A 14582-nucleotide genomic window follows, 5' to 3' on the forward strand; every position below is an offset into this window, starting at 1 on the left:
GCGCATTTGTCAACCCAAACGGCATGACCAAAAATTCGTAATGACCATAACGTGTCCGAAAAGCAGTTTTCGGAATGTCCTCTTCTTTGACACGTAATTGATGATAGCCCGACCTTAAGTCAATTTTTGAGTACACACATGATCCTTGGAGTTGATCAAATAAGTCGTCAATTCTCGGTAGTGGATACCGATTCTTGATAGTTAACTTATTTAATTCACGATAATCTATACACATCCTAAAAGATCCATCTTTCTTTTTAACAAATAGAATCGGAGCTCCCCACGGCGAAGTACTTGGTCGTATGAATCCATGATCCAGTAATTCTTTTAACTGACTCTGAAGTTCTTTTAACTCGGACGGTGCAAGTCTATATGGAGCACGAGCCACTGGTGCAGCTCCTGGTACTAAATCTATTTGAAATTCTACAGATCTAAATGGAGGTAATCCCGGCAACTTTTCCGGAAAGACTTCAGGAAAATCTCTTGCCACAGGCACGTCATTGATGCTCTTCACTTTTTCCTTTGTTTCGACTTTATTAACATGTGCTAAGATAGCATAGAACCCTTTCTTCAAGCACTTTTGAGCTTTCAAATAACTAATGAGTTTTAGCTTTGAGTTACCCTTCTCTCCATAAATCATTACTGGCGTTTTATCCTTACGAGGAATGCGAATTGCCTTCTTGGCGCACACAACTTCAGCTCCTATTTTGGACATCCAGTCCATGCCGACTATTACGTCAAAACTTCCTAATTCTACGGGTATCAAGTCAATTTTAAACGTTTCTCCGGCTAAATTTATTTTACAATCACGGCAAATTTTATCGGCTTTAATTAGTTTACCATTAGCTAACTCAATCATGTACTTAGCATCGAGAGGTAATGATGAACAATTCAATTTAGCGTGAAAGTCTCTACACACGTAACTTCTATCAGCACCAGTATCAAATATAATAGATGCGGATAAGTTATTAATGGTAAACGTACCCGTAACAAGCTCCGGGTCTTCACATGCCTCTTTAGCATTAATAACAAATGCTCTTCCACGTGCAGGTCCGATATTCTTCTCTGGATTCGGGCACTGGCTCTTATAGTGACCTTGTTTTCCACACCCAAAACAAGTAATGGTAGCCAAAGCAGTTCTATTTGCATTGGTGGCAGGAGTCTTTGTACCATTTGTATTTGTAACGAGAGCCCTACAATCTTCAGCAAGATGACCCTTTCGATTACATTTGTTGCATACCACATTACAGTAACCAGAGTGATGTTTGTGGCATCGGTTGCATAAAGGATTTTGTCCTTTATAACCAAAGCTTAAACCACTACCCGTACCTTGCGTGTTTTCTTGTTTCTTAAAAGATTGTTGTTGGTTACCTCGATCATAATTTCCATTCCACTTTCTTTTGTTACCTGATACCTTCACATCAGTATTGGATACTTTCTTATCCATGATGACCTGATCCATTAGCTCGTTTGCCATGGTTATAGCTTCATGAATTGTCTTAGGTTTCGATGCTGTAACATTTGCCTTGACCTTTTTGGGCAAACCATCTTTGTACATTTCAATCTTCCGTTCTTCGGTTGGAACCAATTCAGGACATAGCAAAACTAATTCCATGAATCGCTGATTGTAGTTGGTGATTTCAGTACCAATAACCTTCAGACTTCGTAACTCATCTTCCAACTTCCTAACCTCGTTCCTTGGACAATATTCATTGATTAACATTGTTTTGAATTCTTCCCACGGAGTATCATAAGCTACATCTCCTCCTACAGCCTTCACATAATTTTTCCACCACGTGAGTGCACTATCTTGTAAAGTGCACGATGCGTATTTGGTCATGTCCTTTTCAACACAACCACTGATTTTGAACACAGTTTCCATCTTTTCTATCCACCGGGTTAAACCGATCGGTCCTTCTGTTCCACTGAATGATGAGGGCTTGGAAGCTTGAAAAGTTTTGTAAGTGCACCCCACACGAGGATTTGGGTTAACTGCAGCACCTCTTGCAGCCTCGACCCATAACATTATGTCGTTCACTCGCTGATTGATGAGTTCCTGGATTTCTTGTTCCGTCATTCGGTTCAATCGCGCCATATTCTTCTATAAGAATGAAAAGAAAATAATTATTCACATGGAATATTATAGATGTAGTGTATATTTACAGTACATTATAGCTTATTAATAATATGAACCAGGTATTATTATAAAAGTCTTTTCTTCTTATTAGCGTTTTATAATTATATCTAGGGTAGTACCTACCCGTTAATGTCCATACTTAATAGCTTAGTACAGAATCAATTACTACCATCTAAATAATACTTAACCATGGAAAATTATTGCATTTCACACTTCACTATTTTACATATGCTTATCTTACATCGAACATTAAGCAAACCACACTAATAATATTATACAAAACATTATATGATCCCATGGTTTAATACGGCAGCGCATCGTTTGGTCTACTTTCTAGGACGTTTAGGTTCAAAGAATCGCTTAACGCTTATCCTGGCTGTCTGCCTATATTTTGGCTGTGGGACTGAAGAACTGGATGCCGGGATAGAACGAATAGGAATAGCGGGAATAGGGGTGGTAGTGTCTAGTGGAGTTGGTGCCACATCATCCTTATTAAACTCAGGATTTGAATTTTCTAATTCATTAGCCTTTCGTTTCTTTCCTAGTTCGAACTCTTCTTTTGTAATTTCCTGTATTTCTTCCTCGGGTTCACTTTCCTCCTCGGGTTCACTTTCCGGGTTCTCTATAGTCGGTTCATCCGGAATTTGTGAGTCTTCCCCAAAGATATTATTTTCGTCATCGGATAGGTTAATGACTGGAACACCATCTGAAGATTCTGGTTCGGAGTCGCTGAACGTGATGACAAGTTTTGAGCCCGACATCTATCACACAACAACTAACCCATTAGTACTTACATAATATTTACATATAAATTTTAACCAACAATGATAAGCAATGGTTTTTAAATCAGACCCGGTCAAAGTCCAGACTTACTAATGTATCCTAACGACTTATCAGTTAGACACACTAATGCAAACCTGGTTCGCTAAGATATGGAGACACTACTTGTATGGGGTTAAATGCACTGTGTTTACTGATCATAAAAGCCTTCAACATATTTTTGATCAGAAACAGCTGAACATGAGACAACGTAGGTGGGTCGAGTTATTAAACGACTATGATTGTGAAATTCGTTATCATCCCGGGAAGGCGAACGTGGTGGCCGATGCTTTAAGCAGAAAGGAACGAGAACCAATTCGAGTACGAGCGATGAACATAAAAATTCGCATGAATCTCAACTCACAAATCAAAGAAGTTCAACGAGAAGCACTTACTACAGAAAATATAGGAAATGAAATAATGAAGAAGTATGAGAAGCAACTCGTTATGCGGGAAGATGGAATTCGATATTTTGCAAATCGTATTTGGGTACCGAAGTTGGGTGGATTAAGGAAGTTGATATTAAATGAGGCACATAAGACAAGATACTCGATACATCCTGGAGTTGGAAAGATGTACCAAGATCTTAAGACACATTATTGGTGGCCTAATTTAAAGACAGACGTTGCAACATATGTTGGGGAATGTTTAACTTGTTCCAAAGTCAAAGCTGAACACCAGAAGCCGTCAGGGTTACTTCAACAACCAGAAATCCCAGAATGGAAATGGGATGGTATTACCATGGATTTCATCACGAAGTTACCAAAGACTGCCTGGGGATACGACACCATTTGGGTGATTGTTGATCGTCTCACCAAGTCTGCACATTTCTTGCCTATAAAGGAAACGGATAGAATGGAGAAACTATTACGATTGTATATAAAGGAAGTTGTTTCAAGGCATGGAATACCTATTTCCATTATATCCGATTGTGATAGTAGATTTACATCAAAGTTCTGGCAATCACTACAGGAGGCCCTAGGAACTCGTTTGGATATGAGTACCGCGTATCATCCGCAAACCGACGGGCAGAGTGAAAGAACGATTCAGACTCTTGAAGACATGCTCAGGGCATGTGTGATCGATTTTGGAAACGGATGGGATAAATATCTACCATTAGCAGAATTCTCGTATAATGATAACTACATATCGTAAAACATAAAATACATGTATTCTCATCCCGAAATACTTAGAGTTTAAAAGTGGGACTATATACTCACTTTCGTCTTGAAGATATATATAATTTGACTTGGTCTCCGGTTGATATCACGAACCTATCCATATATAATATATCAATACCTTTTCTTTTTAAACAACGTCACATATATATACTTGTTATACTTTTAATACTTTTAATAATTCCTTAGTCCGTAGTTAGCAGTTCGTTGTTAGTAATTCAATTTTAATGGTTCATATTTAGATGTTTAATAAACCCCCAACGAAATAAATAAAACCCCATCGTATATGTATTGGTCGAGATTAATCTTGACCCACGGTACCGGTGTTGTCAAATGACGTGTTGCGTACATAAAGTACCGGTGTTGTCAAATGACGTGTTGCGTACAATCATGGGATCTTATGATTAATCTTCTCGTGTTGTTTACGGGTGATCCTGAACCATATAAAATTGAATTATGAGTACATATATATAAAATATCATGTTATCTTAAAAAGATGTGATTTATTTTAATTTTCTCCAATTAATCCCGAAGTTAAACTAGTCTTGGATAGCCAATTTTGTTTCGGTCGTAGTTTCTTCGTTACAACTCCGTATTCGTTGATTCAACCATATTCATAGTAAAAATCATTTTTCCAGAACATAAACCTCCAATTCAAAGTTTAAGATGGTTTTTAATTATCCAACCCAAAACAGTCCCCGGTTACACTCCGACGTCGTAAAAACAGTTTTTAAGGTATTCTTTGAAAAACCAAGTTTTACCTTGTTAAGTTAGCATATATTTAAGTTATATTACAGGTCTTGAAGTATTTTAAAAGTTAAGTTAGAAGGATCTATTTAGTTTGCAAACAAGTTTGAAAACTTTCAAACTATGTTCTTGTTGTTAAACTTTTATACCACAAAATAAGATAGCTATATATATATGAATCGAATAAGGTTATGAACATAGATTCTACCTCAAGTTCCTTGGACAAGGTTGCTGTAAAAGAGGAGTAAGAACCTAGAACTAAAAGGGTGATGGAATTGGATGAAAGATTGGAAGTAAGTTTGTGTTCTTGGAAGGATTTCTTGAAGTGTTTTTGTAAGGTTTTCTTATGAGGTTTAAGTGTTGTTTTTGAAGCTAAATGATGGGGAAAATGCTTGGAGATGATCAAGTATGAAGTTAAGAGTATTTTGAGAGAGAAATAGAAGTGTAAGTATGAGAAAATGGGGTGAAGAAATGGTGTGCATGTATAAAAACGTTTTTTGGTTATAAAGGAAAAAAAAGATACCTAACTTTGTTTTCTTGCTAAATAATTCATGCTACTTGACAAATGGTTGGTTCCACATGTTTCTTAATCATTTAAGGCTGCTAAGGAGCAGATTTTTATTGGTATATACCAATAGTAAATACATCTAGAAGCTGCGTATGATACGGGTACATATACCCTAGGTATACGTATAGAAATCTTTGAGGAAACGGAACGAGGATTCAAATATAGCTATCTTTTGTAAATATACTTATATGGTTTTATGTATTTAAGTTCTTAAAAGTGATTAAATACATTACTTATACGATATATGTATAAACATTATAAGTCTTAAGTATTTATGTCAAATAACGTTACGTATGGTTATCGTTTTGAAAACTTAAGTTAGTAGTTTCAAAATATACTTATAACTTATTGTTATTAATACAAAATGAGATATTAAAACATTCATTAATCATGTTTAATATATATATATATTCATATATATACACAAACTTATAATTATCATATATTGTATAGTTCGTGATATCATCGGTCAAACTAGACGGTCAAACGTTGTGTAAAACTCTTTTCGAAAACATAAGTCTCAACAATTTAGATTGCTTATCATGTTGGTAAGGTTTAATTTATGTAAATATTAATCTTATAAATATAGAACGATCGAAAAAGTGCGGGTCGTTACATTACCTCCCCGTTAAATAAATTTCGTCCCGAAATTTTAAAATTGTACCTATTTTGCGTCATCGAGAAACAAGTGTGGATACTTTTGTTTCATCTGATCCTCTCGTTCCCACGTAAACTCGGGACCTCTTCGAGCATTCCAACGAACCTTAACGATCGGTATGTTGCTCTGCTTGAGCTGTTTAACTTCACGATCCATGATTTCGATTGGTTCTTCGACGAATTGTAGTTTCTCGTCGACATGGATTTCTTCAAGAGGGATGGTGAGGTCTTCCTTTGCAAGACACTTTTTAAGGTTTGAGACGTGAAAGGTATTATGTACTCCGGCGAGTTGTTGCGGTAACTCAAGTCGATAAGCTACCGGTCCAATGCGTTCAATAATCTTGAACGGACCTACATATCTTGGGTTCAGCTTACCCCTTTTGCCGAAACGTATTACACCTTTCCAAGGTGACACCTTTAGCATAACCATGTCACCGATCTGAAACTCTAATGGTTTCCTTCGAACATCGGCGTAACTCTTTTGGAGACTACGGGCTGTTTTCAATCTCTCCTTAATTTGTACTATCTTTTCAGTCGTTTCGTGTATGATCTCAGGACCAGTTAAATGTCGATCTCCTACTTCATTCCAACATATAGGAGATCTACACTTCCTTCCATACAATGCTTCGAATGGCGCAGCTCCAATGCTCGCATGATAACTATTATTATACGAGAATTCTGCTAACGGTAAATACTTATCCCATCCGTTTCCAAAATCGATCACACATGCCCTGAGCATATCTTCAAGAGTCTGAATTGTTCTTTCACTCTGCCCGTCCGTTTGCGGATGATATGCGGTACTCATATCTAAACGAGTTCCTAGTGCCTCCTGTAGTGCTTGCCAGAACTTTGAGGTAAATCTACTATCACGATCAGATATAATGGAAATAGGTATTCCATGCCTTGAAACAACTTCCTTTATATACAATCGTAATAGTTTCTCCATTCTATCCGTTTCCTTTATAGGCAAGAAATGTGCAGACTTGGTGAGACGATCAACAATCACCCAAATGGTGTCGTAACCCCAGGCAGTCTTTGGTAACTTCGTGATGAAATCCATGGTAATACCATCCCATTTCCATTCTGGGATTTCTGGTTGTTGAAGTAACCCTGACGGCTTTTGGTGTTCTGCTTTGACCTTGGAACAAGTTAAACACTCCCCAACATATGTTGCAACGTCTGTTTTTAAGTTAGGCCACCAATAATGCATCTTAAGATCTTGATACATCTTTCCAACTCCAGGATGTATCGAGTATCTTGTTTTATGTGCCTCGTTCAATATCAACTTCCTTAATCCACCCAACTTTGGTACCCAAATACGATTTGCAAAATATCGAATTCCGTCTTCCCGCATAACGAGTTGCTTCTCATACTTCTTCATTATTTCCTTTCTTATGTTTTCTTTATTAAGTGCTTCTTGTTGAACTTCTTTGATTTGTGAGTTGAGATTCATGCGAATTTTTATGTTCATTGCTCGAACTCGGATTGGTTCTCGTTCCTTTCTGCTTAGAGCATCGGCCACTACGTTCGCTTTCCCGGGATGATAACGAATTTCACAATCATAGTCATTTATTAACTCGACCCACCTACGTTGCCTCATGTTCAACTGTTTCTGATCAAAAATATGTTGAAGGCTTTTATGATCAGTAAACACAGTGCATTTAACCCCATACAAGTAGTGTCTCCATATCTTCAATGCAAACACGACTGCTCCCAGTTCTAGATCATGCGTCGTATAATTCCGCTCGTGAATCTTTAATTGTCGGGATGCGTATGCAATAACTTTCTTCCGTTGCATAAGAACGCAACCAAAACCTTGTCGCGAAGCGTCACAATATATTTCAAAATCATCGTTCCCTTCTGGTAACGATAAAATAGGCGCCGTAGTTAACTTCTTCTTTAGTAATTGGAATGCACTCTCCTGCTCAGATGTCCATTCATATTTCTTCCCTTTTTGCGTTAACGCTGTCAACGGCTTAGCTATTCGGGAAAAATCTTGAATAAACCTTCTATAATAACCGGCTAAACCCAAAAATTGGCGTATCTGCATTGGTGTCTTAGGAGTCTCCCATTTTTCAATGGCTTCAATTTTTGCTGGATCAACCTGAATTCCTTTGCTACTAACAACGTGGCCAAGAAATTGCACTTCTTTCAACCAGAAAGCACATTTAGAAAATTTAGCATATAGCTGTTCTTTTCTTAACAACTCTAATATCAACCTTAAATGCTGCTCATGCTCTTGCTCACTCTTGGAATAGATAAGAATGTCATCAATGAAAACGATAACAAACTTATCTAAATACGGACTACAAACTCGATTCATGAGGTCCATGAATACAGCTGGCGCATTCGTCAATCCAAACGGCATGACCAAAAATTCGTAATGACCATAACTTGTCCGAAAAGCAGTTTTCGGAATGTCCTCCTCTTTGACACGTAGTTGATGATAGCCCGATCTTAGGTCGATTTTCGAATAAACACATGATCCTTGGAGTTGATCAAATAAGTCGTCAATTCTCGGTAGTGGATACCGATTTTTGATAGTTAACTTATTTAATTCACGATAATCTATACACATCCTATAAGATCCATCTTTCTTTTTAACAAATAGAATTGGAGCTCCCCACGGTGAAGTACTTGGTCGTATGAATCCACGGTCCAGTAATTCTTTTAACTGACTTTGAAGTTCTTTTAATTCGGACGGTGCAAGTCTATATGGCGCACGAGCCACTGGTGCAGCTCCTGGTACTAAATCTATTTGAAATTCTACCGATCTAAATGGAGGTAATCCCGGCAATTCTTCCGGAAAGACTTCAGGAAAATCTCTTGCCACAGGCACGTCATTGATGCTCTTCACTTTTTCCTTCGTTTCGACTTTATTAACATGTGCTAAGATAGCATAGCACCCTTTCTTCAAGCACTTTTGAGCTTTCAAATAACTAATGAGTTTTAGCTTTGAGTTACCCTTCTCTCCATAAATCATTACTGGCATTTTATCCTTACGAGGAATGCGAATTGCCTTCTTGGCGCACACAACTTCAGCTCCTATTTTGGACATCCAGTCCATGCCGACTATTACATCAAAACTTCCTAATTCTACGGGTATCAAGTCAATTTTAAACGTTTCTCCGGCTAAATTTATTTCACAATCACGACAAATTTTATCGGCTTTAATTAGTTTACCATTAGCTAACTCAATCATGTACTTAGCATCTAGAGGTAATGAGGAACAATTCAATTTAGTGTAAAAATTTCTACACACATAACTTCTATCGGCGCCAGTATCAAATATAATAGATGCTGATAAGTTATTAATGGTAAACGTACCCGTAACAAGCTCCGGGTCTTCACACGCCTCTCTAGCATTAATAACAAATGCTCTCCCACGTGCAGGTCCGATATTCTTCTCTGGATTCGGGCACTGGCTCTTATAGTGACCTTGTTTTCCACACCCAAAACAAGTAATGGTAGCCAAAGCAGTTCTATTTGCATTGGTGGCAGGAGTCTTGGTACCATTTGTATTTGTAACGAGAGCCCTACAATCTTCAGCAAGATGACCCTTTCGATTACATTTGTTGCATACCACATTACAGTAACCAGAGTGATGTTTGTGGCATCGGTTGCATAAAGGATTTTGTCCTTTATAACCAAAGCTTAAACCACTTCCCGCACCTTGCGTGTTTTCTTGTTTCTTAAAAGATTGTTGTTGGTTACCTCGATCATAATTTCCATTCCACTTTATTTTGTTACCTGATACCTTCACATCAGTATTGGATACTTTCTTATCCATGATGACCTGATCCATTAGCTCGTTTGCCATGGTTATAGCTTCATGAATTGTCTTAGGTTTCGATGCTGTAACATTTGCCTTGACCTTTTTGGGCAAACCATCTTTGTACATTTCAATCTTCCGTTCTTCGGTTGGAACCAATTCAGGACATAGCAAAACTAATTCCATGAATCGCTGATTGTAGTTGGTGATTTCAGTACCAACAACCTTCAGGCTTCGTAATTCATCTTCCAACTTCCTAACCTCGTTCCTTGGACAATACTCGTTGATTAACATTGTTTTGAATTCTTCCCAAGGAGTATCATAAGCTACATCTCCTCCTACAGCCTTCACATAATTTTTCCACCACGTGAGTGCACTATCTTGTAAAGTGCACGATGCATACTTGGTCATGTCCTTTTCAACACAACCACTTATTTTAAACACAGTCTCCATCTTTTCTATCCACCGGGTTAAACCGATCGGTCCTTCTGTTCCACTGAATGATGAGGGCTTGCAAGCTTGAAAAGTTTTGTAAGTGCACCCCACACGAGGATTTGGGTTAACTGCAGCACCTCTTGCAGCCTCGACCCATAACATTCTGTCGTTCACTCGCTGATTGATGAGTTCCTGGATTTCTTGTTCCGTCATTCGGTTCAATCGCGCCATATTCTTCTATAAGAATGAAAAGAAAATAATTATTCACATGGAATATTATAGATGTAGTGTATATTTACAGTACATTATAGCTTATTAATAATATGAACCAGGTATTATTATAAAAGCCTTTTCTTCTTATTAGCGTTTTATAATTATATCTAGGGTAGTACCTACCCGTTAATGTCCATACTTAATAGCTTAGTACAGAATCAATTACTACCATCTAAATAATACTTAACCATGGAAAATTATTGCATTTCACACTTCACTATTTTACATATGCTTATCTTACATCGAACATTAAGCAAACCATACTAATAATATTATACAAAACATTATATGATCCCATGGTTTAATACGGCAGCGCATCGTTTGGTCTATTTTCTAGGACGTTTAGGTTCAAAGAATCGCTTAACGCTTATCCTGGCTGTCTGCCTATATTTTGGCTGTGGGACTGAAGAACTGGATGCCGGGATAGAACGAATAGGAATAGCGGGAATAGGGGTGGTAGTGTCTAGTGGAGTTGGTGCCACATCATCCTTACTAAACTCGGGATTTGAATTTTCTAATTCATTAGCCTTTCGTTTCTTTCCTAGTTCGAACTCATCTTTTGTAATTTCCTGTATTTCTTCCTCGGGTTCACTTTCCTCCTCGGGTTCACTTTCCTCCTCGGGTTCACTTTCCTCCTCGGGTTCACTTTCCGGGTTCTCTATAGTCGGTTCATCCGGAATTTGTGAGTCTTCCCCAAAGATATTATTTTCGTCATCGGATAGGTTAATGACTGGAACACCATCTGAAGATTCTGGTTCGGAGTCGCTGAATGTGATAACAAGTTTTGAGCCCGACATCTATCACACAACAACTAACCCATTAGTACTACATAATATTTACATATAAATTTTAACCAACAATGATAAGCAATGGTTTTTAAATCAGACCCGGTCAAAGTCCAGACTTACTAATGTATCCTAACGACTTATTAGTTAGACACACTAATGCAAACCTGGTTCGCTAAGACCACCGCTCTGATACTTTTAATACTTTTTATAATTCATTAGTGTGTCTAACCGAGAAGTCGTTAGGATACATTAGTAAGTCTGGACTTTGACCGGGTCTGATTTTAAAAACCATTGCTTATCATTGTTGGTTAAAATTTATATATTATGTAGTCCTAATGGGTTAGTTGTTGTGTGATAGATGTCGGGCTCAAAACTTGTTATCACATTCAGCGACTCCGAATCAGAATCTTCAGATGGTGTTTCAGTCATTAACCTATCCGATGACGAAAATAATATCTTTGGGGAAGACTCACAAATTCCGGATGAACCGACTATAGAGAACCCGGAAAGTGAACCCGAGGAGGAAAGTGAACCCGAGGAGGAAAGTGAACCCGAGGAGGAAAGTGAACCCGAGGAAGAAATACAGGAAATTACGAAAGACAAGTTCGAACTAGGAAAGAAACGAAAGGCTAATGAATTAGAAAATTCAAATCTTGAGTTTAATAAGGATGATGTGGCACAAACTCCACTAGACACTACCACCCCTATTCCCGCTATTCCTATTCGTTCTATCCCGGCATCCAGTTCTTCAGTCCCACAGCCAAAATATAGGCAGACAGCCAGGATAAGCGTTAAGCGATTCTTTGAACCTAAACGTCATAGAAAATAGACCAAACGATGCGCTGCCGTATTAAACCATGGGATCATATAATGTTTTGTATAATATTATTAGTGTGGTTTGTTTAATGTTCGATGTAAGATAAGCATATGTAAAATAGTGAAGTGTGAAATGCAATATTTTTCCATGGTTAAGTATTATTTAGATGGTAGTAATTGATTCTGTACTAAGCTATTAAGTATGGACATTAACGGGTAGGTACTACCCTAGATATAATTATAAAACGCTAATAAGAAGAAAAGGCTTTTATAATAATACCTGGTTCATATTATTAATAAGCTATAATGTACTGTAAATATACACTACATCTATAATATTCCATGTGAATAATTATTTTCTTTTCATTCTTATAGAAGAATATGGCGCGATTGAACCGAATGACGGAACAAGAAATCCAGGAACTCATCAATCAGCGAGTGAACGACAGAATGTTATGGGTCGAGGCTGCAAGAGGTGCTGCAGTTAACCCAAATCCTCGTGTGGGGTGCACTTACAAAACTTTTCAAGCTTGCAAGCCCTCATCATTCAGTGGAACAGAAGGACCGATCGGTTTAACCCGGTGGATAGAAAAGATGGAGACTGTGTTTAAAATCAGTGGTTGTGTTGAAAAGGACATGACCAAGTATGCATCGTGCACTTTACAAGATAGTGCACTCACGTGGTGGAAAAATTATGTGAAGGCTGTAGGAGGAGATGTAGCTTATGATACTCCGTGGGAAGAATTCAAAACAATGTTAATCAACGAATATTGTCCAAGGAACGAGGTTAGGAAGTTGGAAGATGAGTTACGAAGTCTGAAGGTTATTGGTACTGAAATCACCAACTACAATCAGCGATTCATGGAATTAGTTTTGCTATGTCCTGAATTGGTTCCAACCGAAGAACGGAAGATTGAAATGTACAAAGATGGTTTGCCCAAAAAGGTCAAGGCAAATGTTACAGCATCGAAACCTAAGACAATTCATGAAGCTATAACCATGGCAAACGAGCTAATGGATCAGGTCATCATGGATAAGAAAGTATCCAATACTGATGTGAAGGTATCAGGTAACAAAAGAAAGTGGAATGGAAATTATGATCGAGGTAACCAACAACAATCTTTTAAGAAACAAGAAATCACGCAAGGTGCGGGTAGTGGTTTAAGCTTTGGTTACAAAGGACAAAATCCTTTATGTAACCGATGCCACAAACATCACTCTGGCTACTGTAATGTGGTATGCAACAAATGTAATCGAAAGGGTCATCTTGCTGAAGATTGTAGGGACCTCGTTACAAATACAAATGGTACCAAGACTCCTGCCACCAATGCAAATAGAACTGCTTTGGCTACCATTACTTGTTTTGGGTGTGGAAAACAAGGTCACTATAAGAGCCAGTGCCCGAATCCAGAGAAGAATATCGGACCTGCACGTGGGAGAGCATTTGTTATTAATGCTAGAGAGGCATGTGAAGACCCGGAGCTTGTTACGGGTACGTTTACCATTAATAACTTATCCGCATCTATTATATTTGATACTGGTGCCGATAGAAGTTACGTGAGTAGAGGTTTTTACGCTAAATTGAATTGTTCATCATTACCTCTAGATGCTAAGTACATGATTGAGTTAGCTAATGGTAAACTAATTAAAGCCGATAAAATTTGCCGTGATTGTAAAATAAATTTAGCCGGAGAAACATTTAAGATTGATTTGATACCCGTAGAATTATGAAGTTTTGATGTAATAATCGGCATGGACTGGATGTCCAAAATAGGAGCTGAAGTTGTGTGCGCCAAGAAGGCAATTCGCATTCCTCGTAAGGATAAAACGCCAGTAATGATTTATGGAGAGAAGGGTAACTCAAAGCTAAAACTCATTAGTTATTTGAAAGCTCAAAAGTGCTTGAAGAAAGGGTGCTATGCTATCTTAACACATGTTAATAAAGTCGAAAAGAAAGAAAAAGAGAAGTGCATCAATGACGTGCCTGTGGCAAGAGATTTTCCTGAAGTATTTCCGGAAGAGTTGCCGGGATTACCTCCATTTAGATCTGTAGAATTTCAAATAGATCTTGTACCAGGAGCTGCACCGGTTGCCCGTGCTCCATATAGACTTGCACCGTCCGAGTTAAAAGAACTTCAGAGTCAGTTAAAAGAATTACTGGATCGTGGATTCATACGACCAAGTACTTCACCATGGGGAGCTCCAATTTTATTCGTTAAGAAGAAAGATGGATCTTTCCGAATGTGTATAGATTATCGTGAATTAAATAAGTTAACTATCAAAAATCGGTATCCACTACCGAGAATTGACGACTTATTTGATCAACTCCAAGGATCATGTGTTTATTCGAAAATTGACCTAAGATCAGGCTATCATCAATTACGTGTCAAAG

This window comes from Rutidosis leptorrhynchoides, chromosome 1 (assembly GCF_046630445.1).
Source record: "Rutidosis leptorrhynchoides isolate AG116_Rl617_1_P2 chromosome 1, CSIRO_AGI_Rlap_v1, whole genome shotgun sequence".
NCBI classification, from domain to species: Eukaryota; Viridiplantae; Streptophyta; class Magnoliopsida; order Asterales; family Asteraceae; genus Rutidosis; species Rutidosis leptorrhynchoides.